Genomic DNA, 13,179 nt, shown 5'->3' with positions numbered 1-13,179 from the left:
ACGAGTGCGGTGTCGTGCTGTTTATATCTTCTTTGTGGTTCGTCTCTGCAGCACGACCGCTATGGCGGCTCTTTCTTTCTTTTTCAGTTGTCTTTTTCTGTCAGCTTTTGTCTTCATTTCTATTTACCTCTTCTTCTTTTTATCTATACCTTTCTCTTTCTTGCTCTTTCATCCTTTTCTCTTTTTTCCCCTTTCTTTTTCTTTCTATTTCGTGCTTAGTTCCTGTCTTTTTCTTTTCTGTTTCTACACGTGTTTTTTTTTTTTTTTGCGCGCTACACCAAGCGCACTATAGTTGCTTTTGTGGTCATCACCAAGGAACTCGAAATATAAGAGGGAAAGTACTTCTTGGCGATCCACACACGCAGCGTTACACCAAGCGACGGCAGCCCGGCCCCTCAAGTGATCCACTCTTAAAAGAAACATATATGTGGCGGGGCGATTCACACATTGACGAAGTAAGTTGCGAAGCGAAGAAGTCTACGAATGGAGATGCAAGATAAGCCAAACTCAGTGTTAAGCAGAGAAGGCAAAGCGCATTTCGGAGGAGTTCTTGGAGCACCCATTGCAGAATCAGCCCAAGTGTGAGCGAATGCATGACGCCGCGAGGGCGTCTTTCCTTCGCCGCAGTGAGCTGCGTTTCAAGGCGGCAGTCGTGCAAAAATGGTGGACGCTGTCACGGCGTTTGCCTGCCACGATACGTGTGCCCATTTCGCCCAGAAGGTGTCAATGGTGGCGCAGTAAAAGAAGGCGAACACATTGGGGACAAAACACTCATCGAGGGCGACGCGATCTATGGCTCCATTTCGCCTCGAGATTCACTTTTTTTTGTGTGGTAGACGTCGCTTTTTTTGGAACGACGACACCACGAGCGTTGCTGTAATTAAAGAGGTAGGGCCACCCGACCGCAATTGTGCTGGAACAGGGGGGCCCGCAACCCTTTTAAGTGAATTCGTTTGTCGCAGATCGTTTTTGAACTGTTTCACAGTAATATACAGCGCGGTCAACTTTAGCAACACATTTATTACTTACTACGAGTATACCTGTGTCCAGTACAGCTGAGAATGTATTGAAGTCGTAACAGCCACTCGACTGCCGTTTCCGAGAAGACTCAATAGCACTGTGCAATAGCGCGAGCTGGGAACATGTTCGTTTTGTAACTTAATTGCAAAAGCACGACTTCACTTTTTATACGGGTAAAAATAAAACTTATAAGGGTGCTTCTTTGGGCTAGTTGGTAGCTATTCATTCTTTATCCGCCTGCAAGATGACTGCGTCAGTATGCCTTCTTTGACACTGACGCAGAAGTGAGTGAAACAACCCGGCATAAAGGCAAAAGAGAAAGAAGTGACGTATCTTAACCCACAATGCAAGATGTGAGATGGGTGCGTGTTACCTCAGCATGTCTGGTCATTTGAATTAAACAGTATAAAAATTTTTGACATTCAATTTTTTGTAAACCTTTTTGTAAAATTGCATGAAATGCGATTGCATAAAAGCATCATGTTTCTGTCCAATAAACTCGGTTGAAAGTTTGCGTTTGTGTCCGTTTAGCCCTTCATCCCAAGTGTTCATTTTTTAAGCAATGCGCAATACGATAACAATAAAAACAAAAGCTACATTTGTAAACGAAATGGCAACCATTGCAAGATACTGTGTCCCTTGTTCATTTTCGGGATTCGCTCACTGATCACGGGGCATAAAAATTGTCCGCCGCATGCACGGCTGTAGATGCGGGGTTCACGCAGTGTTACTCCACTGACCACTCTTGATTTTTCTCAGGCAAATTTCTACAGCGTGTTGTTTTCAGTTCATTCGCACCGATCGAGCTGCTACAGCTGTTGTCTATTGCACCCAGGCGCCAGGTTTCAGTTGTAACAATTGTTAGTGGGCTCGCAACTGATTGATTTTGAGTGAATGAGTCGTGAATGTGTCGTGTGTTCGCGCTCTAATTATTTTCGAAACACAACGAGTTTGTTGGAAACAAGAGGGATCGTTTTCTTTGTTAGACACAAAAGTGCGCGGTAAAGCTTTCAATAAGGCGTCTCTCATAATAATGTGGAGGTTTTTTTCGGGACCTTAAACCCCACATATCCATCAATTTGCTAGACAATATTATTGAGACATAACAGACAATCATGCCAAAGGAAAGTATATAGGATGTTATATGAGGTAATTGTAATGTAAATGTGAAGAAATAAAAGTGGATGAAAAGGTAACTTTTCGTGGGCGGAGGCCGAACCTGTGACCTTCGAATAACGCGTCCGACGCTCTACCAACTTAGCTACCAAGGCGGCAACGCGGGCCACCCTGTGTATGTGGCGTAAGTGGTGCCTATATATACTTCTTCAAAACCCCTCCTTGCCCAGCAGACCGATGATGCGCAGCTGCGTACAGCGTCGGGTCTTGTGCGTGCACACTACTGAGCAACGAGGAGATCGATTCGGGGAACGTCAGAGATTTCACGCGCCGGCGGGGCGAAATCAAAAGGCGATGCTTCCACACCTATATAGTAGCTGCAATCATCGCTGAACTTGTCACTGGTAAGCTCAGACGAGCTGGCACATCTGGATTCCGCGTCGGATGACATCTCCAACTTGCTTTTCACGCGTCAGAAGGAGCATATGCGCTATCTTTACACCCTGGCCCGCCGTGGCGTGTGTAGCGCATTGCCCCTACCCCTCTCTGAATCCGTCACTGCGTCACACAGAGATCTCTGGCGTAAAATTAAACCTATATGTTTAAACTTGGTCGAGCACGAACCACAGTGTCTTTAAATTTCTACAAAGTGAACTCTAAGCACTCCTTGCTGCGATTTGACAAATATTCAGTGTTGTAGCAAGGCCCGTGCCCCCGCCCCCTCCCGTTTTAATTGCGAATGGATTTTTTTGTCGGGCTACGTCAGGCGTCCGGCGGTGTCCACGCGCCGGCAGGTGTTATCTCTCCGCTTTCCCTCTCTCTCCCACAGCAACAGCTGCGGGTGCGCGTGCTTATTTTGATTGATTGATGATTGATTTGTGGGGTTTAACGTCCCAAAACCACCATATGATTATGAGAGACGCCGTAGTGGAGGACTACGGAGCGTGCTTATTTTCGCCCCTAGCAACTGCAGCAAGTGGTGCGGTCAGAGTGGCAGAAAATGAGTGGAGAGGGAGGCGCGCTCTGGCGTGTGAGGACGCTCGCATTGCGGGAGCTCGACAGAGCTCCAGCGTGTGTGGAGAAAGTGTAGGAGAGGGTAGGTGTAGTGCTTCGCCGCTCATTGTGTCGCCGTTCGCTCTTTCCCCTCCCTGCATACCGCTCTCCCGTCCACTCGCTCGTACGTATAAATGGAGTGAAGCGCACGCCTCCCTCTGGACCATTCGCTGGCTGATGATTGTACAGGTAAATGGTTACGGTACAACTCCTCGTCTCGTCATTAATTTACACCATTAAAAACTATGCCATGTACTCTCAGCGCAAGAAATGCATTCGTATTTCCTCACGATTCTCTTCGGGGAGGTGGGGGAAATTTTTTTCCTTACATACAGATCCCTAAATGACACTCGAGCACGTCTACTTGATCCCCCCCCCCCTGAAAAAATATTTCTGCCTACGCCTATGATAACAATATCGCCGGTAGTACTCCCTGTCTGAAAGTTCGTTGGCAGTACTCCCTGTCTGTGAGTTCGCCTACGTCGTCAAACCCTTTTCGCCAAACGTGTGACACATACCCGCGGGCGGGTACGCGCCACAGGTGATTGACAATTTGTCTACTAGGGAAGAAAGAAAACAGACATTGGTAATTTTAATCCGAGTGCGTTAAGAAAAAAAGCTGCCATCGGCAGCGCTGACCCGACGAATGGAAATCACAAATATCTCAGCAAGAATCAAACCCAAAAATTGTGCATGGCAATCGAGCGTTCTACCACAGAGCAACGCCAGATATATACTGCTACATAAAAAAAGACACTCTTAATGTTGGTGAAACGTCAGTTGTGGCTACAGTGCTGACTATCCAATTTTATAAACATTACATGTACTATGAGCAGCCGGCATGTTGGATTAACGTGGAAAGTCGAAAGTCGGGAAGAATCTGAGTGGAAAGTCGGGAAGGTAGTTCCAATCCACAAATCGGGTAACAAGCATTCTCCCTTAAATTACAGACCCATTTCTCTCACTAGTATACCATGTAAAATACTAGAACACATTTCGGCTTCCTACCTAGCAATTTTTTTAGAGTCACACTCATTTTTCACTCAATCGCAACATGGATTTCGCAAATAATACTCTTGCGAAACTCAATTAACACTTTTCGTGCATAAACTAAACACCATTCTTGACAACAGCTTGCTCGCCGACTGCATTTTCCTCGATTTTTCCAAAGCTTTTGACAAGGTGTGCCACAAACTGCTCTTTTTTAAATTACGACTACTTAACCCTTGACCCCTGCCTTGTAACTTGGATTGAAAGTTTTTTACTAACCGCTCACAATTCGTTTCGGCTAATGGAATTAATTCCGCGGAATGTGCGGTACGTCCTGGTGTACCACAGGGCTCCGTTCTTGGTCCGCTTCTTTTTCTAATCTATATTAACGATCTGTCATTTTGCGTCACCTAATCTGTTCATCTTTTTGCCGATGATTGCGTAATTTTTCGTGAAATAACTGTACCTAAGAATGTCGTCCTTCTTCAATCTGACATCACTTCTGTCCTTAACTGGTGTAACACATGGCTCATGGAATTGAACAGTAAAAAATATAAATTCATGCGTGTGTGAAGAAAGATCACCACTTTACCTACTTATAACTTACATAACACACAATTAGACAGTGTCACCTCGTACAAGTACCTCGGAGTTTATATCAGTAACAACCTAACATGGAATACTCATATTAACTATGTTGTTTGTAACGCTGAATCGCATGCTCGCGTGTCTTCGTCGTAACTTTATCAAATCACCTTCTTCTGTCAAGCTGATGTTGTATAAAACACTAGTTCGTACTAAACTTGAATATGCCGCATCTGTTTGGGATCCATACCACCATAATTTGGTGCATTCATTGGAAATGGTACAAAATAACTGTTCGCTTCATAACAGCTAATTACATTCGAAACACGAGCATCACACTAATGAAATCTACCCTTAATTACTTTCACTTGCTTCTCATCGTACTACGATCCGCTTAACCCTTTTCCATAAAATATATCACTACTCATACTTCCGTGATTTACTAATCCTTCCGCCGCATTACGCTTCTCGTTGTTTAGATCACGCTGATAAAGTTTGCATCCCATCGTCTCAAACAGAGTCATTCCGACAATTGTATACGTACCACGCAATTCACGCGATTGGAATTGCCTTCCCGAATCGTTTGTAAGAATTTCAGATCGTGACGCATTTGTGACTGTATTAATCAATTCTTTGAATACCTGGTCGTAGTATTTCACCTTAGACATTTCTAAAAATAAGGTTTCACTGTTACCTGTTGTATTTGTTGTACCTGTTGCACTGAAGTGAAACAATGCTCATTGTATACTTAGAAACGTTATTTTTATCTTTTTATAAGTATTTATCATTCTATTGTCTCATATGCCATTTTGATATTTCTCATTTCTTTTTTTTTCTTTTGTTTTGTTTCAATCTGCTGTTGTATAACCAAGAACATTGCATTGCCTCTTGTTTTGTTGTTTTTAAAACAAACTTGTTTTGTTGTTTTTACCACTCCCCTCTGTAATGTCGTTGACCCTGAGGGTAAATAAATAAATAAATAAATAACGTCAATTGTAGGCCATAGACTAAATTTGATTGATGCAGCAGTGCCCAGGGCTACCATTCTCGCGAACACAAGCGCTACATCTCAACTTACCCGCTTCATGATATTACTAACACTCATGTTGCTGTCAGCGTCATTACGCACGTGTAAACTACTGGTTAAATAAAACACGTGACTGTTCAACAAGTCTGAGCATATAACATTACTACATATTCTTAGCGAAGTTTCGTAACATTTAGCTAATTACAACACAGCCATCTTCCCTCCGCATGTTTCGCATAACGTTGATTCCCGAGGTACAGGCGTGAGCATAAGTGTACAGACCACGGGATCGCGTGGCCGAAGGCATCGACGCGCTATCTGGCGACGAGACGCCTGCTGCGGTGCGCATGCGCATCCCGTCGTATCAGTTGGCCCCTCATGTCGCTCTTTCCGAGGCACTCGTAGCCGAAACGACAACTGGGTGTCGCTGTCCTTGCTCCAACGAATTTGTGCCGTTGTTTCTTTTTCTTGCGGACCTTCGACGCAAATATTTTGGTCTGTCTGTCTGCCCATTTGTCTGTTTGTCCACCATTGACAGTACTGGCCACTTTAAACGGCACCAGCGGATACTCCAAACGACCAACGCCATCCTCAGCGCCCACCAATGTTGCTCAAGGTTGAGTGTTCATACTTGTGCGATATTCAATTAAAAAGCAATTATCGCGCATATCTGAGGCAGCATAGCTACACGTATATATTCTGTATGTGCGTCTTTTACTAGAAAAGGCATACATAAGTTATTCTAAGGACCGTAGCGTTTATCACGCGGCGCTGACCATGCAACGCTTGCACGAAAAGGGGAGTGTTTCCAACGCTTTGCCAAGACGGCACGGTGGTGGCACCTACCCGTCGCCTTGCGTTCTACACCTTATCACCTCTGAGATGGGCGTGCACGCTCGAGGCACTCTAAAGCAGCACCTCCAGATTACCATTCACCGATTTTCTTGCGCAGATGATCAAATAAACACACTGTTCAATCTCTCCAGACGCAAGACTATCGTCTTTCGACGACATTTGCAGATTAACATGCAGATACGGGGCCATTTTTTTCTACGTAGCGGCTGCAACGGCACCGGTTCCAGCACCGGGCTCGCGATGTGATTTATACCAATTTGTTAGCATAACTAAGCGTAGCCAGCATCCCAAAACCTGATGAAGCCAAGCACACAAAATTAAATTTTTTGAGCTCAGCTTGCCTCAGTTGCGTTAGGCCAAGTTGAACTTAAACGAGCCTCGTCATGATGAAACAAGCGCAATAAGTACGGCGATTAAGCTTAATGAAACTAGGCTCGGTTATTAGTAATTTTTCTTCCTCAGAGCTTGGACTCTTTGAGCTCATGAAAATTGAAGTTCAATTACTTTATTTGTGTTTTATTAAAACTAGTTTATTTACCTTTATTTATAATCAAAATAGATTGATGCCATGATCAACCACAGTCAGATTGTTTGCGCTCACCTGGGCACAGAATAATTAGCTTGGTTATGTATAATTGGCCTAATTATATCACGTGAAACTTCAGTGTGTTTGTTTGTGATTGGATATCGGACTAATATGAATCAACCATAACTGTACGCGTCTTGACTAACACTAATTAGACATAAACTAGCTTGATTGGTATAGTGTCAGTCAGTAGTAATTAGTACCTTGTAGGGTTTGGCGCCTCTAGACTCATTGGGAAGTAGACTTGGATTAATTGGCCGCAATAAGGTTTGCTTTATTTGGGCTAATTTTGCTCGGATAAATGAAAGGATAGCATAATCAACTATGCATAATTGGATTTCGCTGCACGTGTACTTTTCCTCACGCATCTCAGCGCACCGAAGCTTTACTACGATTAACACAAAACAACCTACTTGGTATACCATACCATACTTGGTATGACATAATATGACTGCATGAAGAACACATTTGACTAGTCATAACATGAAAATCATGACATATATGTCATGATTTACATTTCATGGTCCTGCAGCTCTTGCGGTGGTTTCGTTCACATGACATGTTGCAAAACTGGTATGGTATGACATGATTGCATGACGAACACAAGCGACAGACCCTAACATGAAAATCGTGTAATGCATGTCATGAAACTACACGACTACATGCCACGCTCGCGGCCGTTTCGCTAGGTCCACATATACTAAATTTGGTATCACGTGACATGAATAGATGACGAAGGTAAACGACACATCCGAACATAATAATCATAACACGGAAGTCATGTACGGCATCATTTACCTCCACCTCATAACGTTGTGCAGATTTTAAAGTGCCATATCCACATTTCTCATTCGTGCTTCGCATATCACCGATTCGCACTGTACGTGGGAATTGCCAATTTTTAGCATTCTTTTCTTGCGAGACTTGTCGACATTTTGAGCAGCTTAGACGTTTCGTGGCGGGATTAACAAAAAGTTTGCGCATGGAAGAATTGCAAACTATATTTTGCCATACCTCTGAAATGCATTTTATGGTTATTTGATTTATTAACATCATGCCCCCACTCCAGCTACTTCTCGCGATCGAGGCAGCAGTACGTGTACATAAATTAAATCAATACAACCACCTAGAAGGTTAAGTTTCTAGACCAACAGGATCGTCTTGTCCTCGTTGTTTCTTGAAGATTCACTGCATATGTGCTACACCATAAACCAAAAAAATAAAATAAACGAATATGGATGCAGTCAGCGCACTGCGCATTATTATAACAAAACGTATGTAAAATGTAGAAGGAAATATCATGATGTAAAAAAAAGTAATCGCTTTGCACAGCTGTTTTGTTTGGCATGATGGTCAATATGTCAGATGTTCATGATTTATGTATATAATGACATATTGTTAATTCTAGCTACTAAGTATGTGCTGTAGATTGCCACTTGATGAACAATGATTAATTTGTGTCAGATTTGTAGCGCGCCCCTGAAACGGCCCAAACGGCGAACAGTATCTGAAAATAAGTAAGCAAAAATAATGTTAATTAGATCACTGTAGCCATTCACGTGTGCGTGAGTAGCAGTGATTCCAAGAAAGGAGACGCGTGTAGCGGAAGCATTACATGGAAGAAGGAAAAAAAAAAACTGGTTCAGCCTTGAAATCGCGGACTTGCTCGAACAGCTGTGCACGGGCGCGCGTAGACTGCACTGAAAAAAAAAGCTTCACGCAGTCACACTTTCGCGGCTCGACGACGACTTTTTAGAAGGACAGACTGAAGGGCTATTTAGTAGTGCATAATTCAGAAGAGTAGCGCCAAGAACCACACGGACGGATCAAAACGGGACCCGGTGACGTCTCTCGGTTTTAACAAACTGTCGCCGTCCGTGTGACTCTTGGCGTTAATTTTCCGAATGACGACTTTTCACGCGGCGTGCATGACACTCTGTTGTTGGCTAAACTTACGTGGTAAGAAGCAGCACTCACGCTTTTCTCTCGATGCACTTAGAATCGCTCCGTTGACGGAAAGCGGCGAGCGTTGTAGCTGCTCTGTCGATCATTAGGTTCACACACACACACCACAACACAGCTGCACTCTTAGTGCAAGCGGAATAAAAACTCTGGTGTTTCAGCGACGGAAGCGCGCAACAGCCACAAACACACGTGAAGGCGAAAATCGGTCGTTTCGAAAAGACCACCTTCGGACAACCGCGCCGGCAACTCGCGCAGCTCCCACTACGCCGACAAGCCCGCCGAGCTCTCCGCTGCCGACGCCACTCGTTTCGCTGCGGGCGACTTTCGCCGCTTTCACCGCAAACTCGTCATAAGTATTGTGAGGCAACTAACGTTCTTCACATTGCAAAATAAAGAACCATACTTATTTTTACATTTGGCATTTAGAGATGCTCTTTCCACCTCTTGTTGAGCGCCGTTACTGTATTATTACTATTTTTCCGTCTTCAGTCATAAGATTAGTAATATTTTTTCAACATAGATGGCGCTTTGACTTGCAAAATTTAAAAATTGCCTTTTTATGAGTTTGTATTATTTTGCATTGCCTTTTTATGAGTTTGTATTATTTTGCATTGAAGGAGGAAAGAGTACTTGCTTCCTCGCCTTCGCACCACTTCTTAAAAGCAAGTGTACGCGTACGCACTAAGCCGTGAACCTACCAATATTTCGCGCTTGGCGGTTGATATCTCCGCCTGCGTAGTTGGAAACACAAAATGAAGTCAGATCAGTTGGTCGCGCGCGATAGTAATGCGGGACAAGGAAGAACGAATGGGCGGCTTCACAGGGGCGTAGCCAGGGGGTGTCACACCGGTTCCGTTTACCCCACACGAAATATTTTTCTTCATGACATATAGATCGAAAAATGACTATATCAAGGGGGTGCCTTCCACGAAATAAAGAAGGTGCCCCCCCTTCCTCCCTCCGAAACAAATTCTGGCTACGTCCCTGCAGCTGCAGGGCAACGTAGAGTGGGAGGCGATGCGCATCTGATATTTCGCGTCTACGTAGGGCCAAATGAGAGTATGTATTACGTAGACGTAACGAGAATCACTTCGTTCCGGCGCCAGAAAGACGAGAAACGCCAGGCGAAAATAACACTTTTGTTATACCCTTTTATATCCGGAGGCTGTTGGGGTGGGAGGGGTGCTTAAATGATGCTTTGAGACTGCAGGCCTGCACGCACTTTAACGGAGACTTAGCGGATTTTTTTTTTTTCTGTGTCCCGTGCGCGCGTCGGATGCGCAGCAGTAATCAAACGTTGGCAATATAACTTCCTTAATTGGAACAACCTGTCTTCTTCGGCCAGTTCTGTTTTCCCGTAGCGCGCTATACCAGTTCAAGTACGACTCACCCAATCTCCAACCTTTGTAAAAAAGAGGTGTTTGACTGTGCTGTGAACTCGGGGAAAACATTCCGCGTCGTGCTTTGAGCCAAAATAGTTACAAAACGACACGCGGCCCTCGGGTCGCCTAGCAACAAAAGGGGATTGAATCTTCAATCAGTGCTTGCTTACAGAAGCAAATATATGTCAGCGGCGCTTGCCTGGTATTAATTTAGCTGAACACTCAACTGCTCAATAATTTTTTTCATGAATAGCGCGAAGACACACCTTTCAACTTAGCAACAAATCATGGCGGTGTAACGGCTAGTGGAATTTTTCAGCGCATGCAAGGCAGCGGTGCTGGTAACATACGGATGTAAGTTTTCTGAAATTGGCCAAGTGGCCCCATCCTTTTATTTTTGACTTGGTAATAAACGAACTGAAACTTTTGTATGTTATGTTAGACGTTACCTTGCATTTAGCGATTAGTCCTGGACCCATCATATACACCAACTAACCGATTCCTGCAGTCGCTTATTAGGTTACCCACGCCGTAACTTATCACCAGCATCCCATACAGTCGTCCCGCCGTTGTGGTCTAGTGGCTGAAGTACTCAGCTGTTGGCCCGCAGGTCGCGGGATCGAATCCCGGCTGCAGCAGCTTTTCGATGGAGGCGAAAATGCTGTAGGCCTGTGCACAAATTTGGGTGCACGTTAAAAAACCCCAGGTGGTCCAAATATCTGGAGCCCTCCACTACGGCGTCTCTCAAAATCATGTGGTAGTTTTGGGACGTTAAACCCCACATTTCACTCAATCAGCATCTCCTACAGTCAAATTACTTCCATATAAAACGTTGATCCGATCGAAACTAGAATATGCCTCTAGTATTTATGACAACCATCAAGCTAATACAACTAATTCTCTAGAATCAGCCTAGAACCGTGCTGCCAGATTCATTCCTTGAGATTATTACTACAGGGCAAGTGTATCCGCCCTAAAATCCCAGCAATGCATCCCCTCTCTTTCTTCTCGCCGAAAGTCTGCTAGTCTAATCTTATTTTTAACATTTTTCCATTCACTACCTCTATCGTCATTCCTGCACATCGTTCCTCTCGCCATTCGCATCGAAATGCTGTGTATTTTTTTTTTTTTTTTGCATACTGCCGGAGAATGGAATGCTATTCCTTCACATATCACCCTCATCACTGAGATTACTCAATTCAAGGCTGCCTTTGAAGATCACCTTTCAAGTCATGAAACCTATCCTGAACCCCCAGCTTTTTTTCGCCCACCCGCCAGCAAGATGGGTCGCCGACCCGCGAGATGTTACCGCTACCCCTCATGTAGTGTCCCATGAGGAACCATTGAGGTATTATGAATAAATAAATGGAATATAGCGGCGCCTAACCTTTAGGCTGATAAAAAGATCGCGTGAGCAGCAGGAACATTTTGGCTGGGCGCAACACAGCCATGCTGTAACTCCCAAACCAAGCAGTAGCTTGGTTTTGGGGTTACAGCACGGCTTGTATAGGTCCACGGGCTAAGATATTAGGCAGTTTTCGAATAGGGGCCACACAAGTTTGGGACCCCAGAGGAATAGCGTCGAGGCCACGGCGCATGCGCAAAATCCAAACCAGATTTGGATTTTGCGTAGGGGACGCCATTTTTCAAATTTAGCGGGAGCTCCAAAGCCTGCCCCAAAAGCTTTGCATCAGACAAACTTGACGGCACCCACTGGAATGGCGGCACTCGGCCAAGACTACAGAGTGACCAAGAATTGGGTGAGTGTTCAAAGTGCCATACACCCTATTCGAAAACTCGTCGCAGCTGCTTGGCCCAAAGCCGGCATACGCAAAAGGCGTTGGGGCCCCAAACTTTTGGGACCTCTATTCGAAAACTCCCTATTGCCTGATTGCGTGCAGAAAAGATGGAAAACACAAGCAGCCAAGGGTCAACGGAACGAGGCGTCTGTCGAGAACCAATCCCGACGTGCGTACTCGCAGCAAAAGCGAAGTTATCTTGGCCGCAGAACAAGCGCGATTTGTCAGAACTGTCGTTCTTAAGCAGAAGCGCCCGCTAAAGGCGCGCTTGCTTTTTCACCCATGCAGCAGCCGCGCCTTGGTTGCCTCGATGTGCGCGCGCCTCCAGAGTGGGCACACCAGATGGATGGATAGATGCTATGAGCGCCCCCTTTATAACGGGGCGCTGACATGTATGCCACTAGGCTCGCAAGAAAAAAAAACGAAATATTTCTTTTTATGTTGGCCTAATGTCTTATTTACTTTGAATAAATCGGTCTTATTATAACAAAAATAAATAGAAATTTCCGTTCCATCTTTCAGCCTCTCGAGGCATAATGACCTCATTTTCCCACTATTTCTGTCTTCTATCACTATTTTTCTGCCACCAGTACGCTCACACCAGATGAATGAATGAATGTATCCGGCGGTGCCCTTTATATAGATAGGGCGGCGGCTCACGTACCCGGCCATAAAGTTAAGTAGTATCACTATGTGTAGAAGGATTGAGTTTCACTCGCGCCTCGATTGTAGCCACCAATCAGTTAGCCTCCTCCTGGTTATTTCTACCCGTTTAAAGTGTATTTCGCCTTCACTCTCCCT

At 44.7% G+C, this 13,179-nt stretch overlaps 1 protein-coding gene across 5 annotated transcripts in view; it reads right to left on the bottom strand.

The window, feature by feature from the left end:
* Positions 1-13,179, bottom strand: part of LOC119180814 (uncharacterized) — a 317,273-nt gene that overhangs the window by 239,925 nt on the left and 64,169 nt on the right. The window contains exon 1 of one of the 5 annotated variants that reach the window (XM_075874900.1): positions 9,189-9,597. The exons of 3 other annotated variants lie outside the window; for them this stretch is intronic. The gene's annotated coding sequence lies outside the window, so the exon portion shown is untranslated. Of the gene's footprint in view, positions 1-9,188; positions 9,598-13,179 lie in introns of those variants that run through there. One more of the 5 variants, XM_075874899.1, reaches the window with a different exon arrangement.

The sequence above is a fragment of the Rhipicephalus microplus genome, chromosome 10, assembly GCF_043290135.1.
Source record: "Rhipicephalus microplus isolate Deutch F79 chromosome 10, USDA_Rmic, whole genome shotgun sequence".
NCBI lineage: Eukaryota > Metazoa > Arthropoda > Arachnida > Ixodida > Ixodidae > Rhipicephalus > Rhipicephalus microplus.
The sequence above is the reverse complement of the archived record's forward strand: the minus strand, read 5'-3'. Positions and strand labels throughout refer to the sequence as shown.